The following is a 4472-nucleotide window of genomic DNA, read 5'->3' on the forward strand; positions in this document are numbered from 1 at the left end:
AAAAAACCAAAACGAAAAACGTGTGTGGTGAGGGAGGAGTTTTATGACAAGTTAGTGAATTAAATTGGCCTAATGTGCTCAGTTAAGGACTGGGCCAGTGCAAGTCACTGAGCGGAAATCCCATCTGGAGCGGCTGGGGCCACAGAGGCATCCTGTTCAGCATCAGCAAGCTGTTGCAGCATTGAAAGCATGATGCCTTAGCCTAACTAGAGAAAAGAAAACCTTCAACATGCAGAGAGCACTCCAAATCCTCCCTTGAGCATTAAAACTCCTATAGGCTTCAGGAGGAGCAGAGATGGACAAATGCCCTTTCCGAGGCACCCTGAGCGAGCTGCAACCCCCTCCCTGTTAACACCTCCAGAGCAGGATACCCCAAGTCACATCCTGCAGCTCAGCTCCCTGTCACATCCCATCCCTGCTGCAGCTGCAGCCGAGCCTGTAGCCCCAGATCAACAGATTTAGCTGTTAGGATTGGGTTTTTTTTTCTACAGTGAGAAATCATCTTGTCCACCCTATTTGCACCTTAAGAGTCAATTAAATAGCTACTTTTTCCAGTACAATAAAGTATTTATGTGACCGAAATGTTGTTTGCTTTCCTAATTCAAGTTTATGTAAGTGTGCAAAAGATTTCAACTTCACTTCTTTATCTTCAAAAAGCTGTAGATGTTTTTATAAGTGAAAATTTGATCTTAGAATGGTTTACAGTCAGACTTTGAATTCTCAGTGTGGAAAATAGTAAAAATTAATTATTTTTTAAAAAGGCATAATTTTTAGCTACACGTCAATAGAACTCAACTATATTATTTCTGCCTTGGTTGAAACAGCAGCTCTTACGTTTCAATAGCTAACTTAATTACACAAAGAAAACAGCAGTTGAAACATTCTGGTAAAGCACAGAATATTATTTTTTACTAACATGTGAAGTAATCATTCTGGGAGTCTTCAGCACAGGATATCTACAATTGTTTAATACTTTTTGCACAAGATGCCTATACTTATTGGATTGAAATCCAATGTACAAATGAACAGCTTCTCAGTCCCCTCGGTTTTGGTCCATTTCTGTAAGCCTACATAGAAAGGAAGGCACTTAAAACTCTTGCATTACAGCAAGTAATAGTGCATGAACAACTAATTAGGAATAAATCTATTAAAGATGAACAACTAATTGCTGGGCAGCAATTCATAGAATGAGGGGATTCATAACTCCACCAAAGACTTTCTACAACTGAATTTATTATATAATGTATCATAACGAGAAGATAATGTATTCTAGTTATTCAAAGCAAAGAAAATACATTCACAGAAACCACAGCTTCAACTGTGGAGTAATTTCTAAGCTGTTCTATATAGCAACCACCCTTTGCTCTATTATCTGAGCAAAGGAGGAAAGCAGTTTTTCAGGACAAAGGTATGGCATAGTATGGTGAGGGTAACCTCTATTAAAGTGGCATAGTTTGTCATATCTGACAATCCACTGAGGAAAGTTATCACTAGTTAAGGGCCTGACCCTACATTCCTTAAGGAGACAAAAATCCCTTTGAAGTCAATGAAGCGTCCTGCTCAGATAACTATATCAGGATTTGGCAATTAATGACAACTTTTAATTTCTTAAGTAGATTATGAAAGGTTTTCCCTGAAAAACAACTATTACATGCTACTTACAGCAACTCCTCGGCAGAGTGGGTTTGTTTCCAGCAGCTCTTTCAGCACAGTAACTGTTTATCACTGACTAGGAATTACCAAAAGTCAGAACTACGTTGTTTTCTATTTGCATTGATCTGCCTTAAGTGTTCTTCTCTAGCTGATGCCTCGTTGAAGGTTTTGACAGCTTTGCTTGCAAAAGGTCAGTAAGCAGTCCTCAGGGCAATTTGATTTAAACCTTTAGCATTTTGCATACTCTCAAGCAGCAGTGCATAGTAGGGCATGTGTGTTCACAGCCTCCAAAAGGTCATACTTCCCAGCATTCAAAACAAAACTCGAGTCAGAAATATTTCAGCTCATAGAAAATATCAGAAAAGCTATCAAACAATCATGAAAACATTTTCCATTAAATTAAACTCAAAAGGGCTTAAGAAAAACAAATTGTGATGTATGTTTTTAGACTGTGGTGTATTTCAACAGTACATTTTACATTCTGTCACATTTAGGAAGGCTGCCTTATCTGTCTTTCCTCAAGAGGCATTGCTCACTTACTTAATGTCTGTTCAGGTTTTCCAAGCTGCTTTGCCTCTCCTCCTCCTTGAAATCCCAAGCCTCTCTCTGGGATGAAAACCTGAAACCTACAATGCAGAACTTGTTTGAAGTCTCATTAAGCAAGAAACCTCAAATTAAGGACAGCTCAGCAAAACAAAACATTTTTCTACAGAGTCATGTGGATGAAAACCAAGCATTACATGGAAGTTCTCCCTCATTATCCCCTTTTTGAGCTGTTTGTATTCTGATTAGCGTGCTAATGATGTATGTTCCACATAGAAAAAGCAATTAAGTCTCCACTTCAAAGGAAAATTATTTAGTATAAGAGTACCCAAGCTTGTGCTTGCATCTCTTACTGATTTTGTAATGCTGCAGAGCAATACAGCAGCTGTTAAATGATTAATTTATATTTATAACAAGGGAAGACGGTAGGTGTTGGTTGCTTTTCAAACATATAAACATTTCAATAAGGTGCTTCTACGGCACCAGAGGTATGGATTCTTGGTGGTGGTGGTCTAACTGCAGATAAAGAAGTGAGCTCCTCTCCATTCACATCACAAGAACTGCACACTGATTCCTTTAAAGAAATCGTTCATTAGAAAGGGAAGATATTAAAATAAACAAACTGCCCTAAAAAAGCAGAATCTTATACAAAGAAAATAATTTGACAAGAACTTATGTGAAGAACCTAAGCACCACAACAAACTGATTGATGAGAAACAGAAAGGAAAAACACAAATAAACAGACAGCATGAAGAGCGACAGACAGAAGAGCCTGGTCTCCTAACATTCTACATTCTTTTTGACCACACAAAAAATAAGTAAAATGAAACAGTATTTAAAAGTACATATATTCAGCTTTAATTACTTTATATGTGTTTTACCATGTTATCATTGTAATTATGTAATTCCTGCACTAGGGAATTGATAAGAGTATCACGTATTTGCTAAGCAACATTGAAGTCGCACTGAAAAAGTACACAAGAAAAAAAAGGAAATCGGTGCTGATCCAGGACATGTTTCACACTGACAGTATGCCGGAGGCTTCTGTGGATTTCTATGAAGACACACGCAGATTTTTGTAAAGACACCATCAATTAGTGAAATAACACCAAGTTGTGCTATGGATTTACAAAACAAAACAAATGCCAAGGCACTAGGTAGTTTGCAAAGTTTGTGTATGAAAGTAGTTTGTGTATGAAACAATGAGGTTAGGGATGGAAAAATAGGATAGAGAAGGGAAAGGAGTAGTCAACACTGGTATGTTTGCCCAAGTTTGATGCATAAGTACTCAACCCTGTCTCTAGCAAAAAATAATGTTTAATATGCTACAGATATGATGCAAAATTATTTTTAATTACTATTACTAAGTCATGTGTGCTTTGAGCAGCATAAGTGAAGCCTCAGTTGCACTTCAAAGAAATTACTATTTTAGCTTCCTACTAACCCACAGCTCTGCCTCATGATTCAAAAAGAACGCTGAAGAATCACCTAGATCACCTTGAGTGGTGAAAGATTTGATACAAAAATTGAGCTTAAAAATCTGCCAGTTGAGAGAAATTAATTTAGAAGAAGCAACCACAACCCCCGCTGCCCCAAACCTCCAAGTTATTGTTGAATGCTTCTTGTTCCTGCCTAAAGTCTCATGTCTGTAGCACCAGGCTGCAAAGCATTCCTAAAAAAGGCAACCTTTGGAGTAAACAAGAAATTTTACAGAAAGACAATTTCAGACCGAACCCCTTTAAGTCAATACAAATGAAATTATTTACATCCATCGAAAAACCTAAGAAAACCTCACCCACAGCGGTCCAAGTAGACCTTTGAATTATAAACAGTTCATACCGCAAGCCTTTGTTGAGGTTGATCTATATACTTTACCTTTTTTAGGAAAAATAAATTCACTTCTTTAAGACAGCATCATATTTATTTATTCAGAAACACCATTCGCTATATAACGGCAACAATTAATACACAAATAAACATCACCACCACCCTTGTTAAAAATGAAACAGATACAGTTTGACTTTGCCAGAAAAGTTAAACCTCTGGAAAATTTCCAAGGGGTTTTACCCTGTGCTCGGGCGACCTCACCCCAGCTCGTAAGAAGCTTTGCTGCATAAATCACATCCCTCTGCTGCCCGCCCCGCCCCGCTGCAGGTAAGGGGCAGGGAGAGGGGCAGGGGCAGGGGCAGGGGCATGTCTGGGCAGGCCCCGGGGGGGGCAACAGCGGCCGCTCCGCCGGTAGCGGGCTCCGGGGGACCAACACCCTCGCCGGGGGC

The sequence above is a fragment of the Antrostomus carolinensis genome, unplaced genomic scaffold (genome assembly GCF_000700745.2).
Source record: "Antrostomus carolinensis isolate BGI_N321 unplaced genomic scaffold, ASM70074v2 scaffold4661, whole genome shotgun sequence".
Lineage (NCBI taxonomy): Eukaryota > Metazoa > Chordata > Aves > Caprimulgiformes > Caprimulgidae > Antrostomus > Antrostomus carolinensis.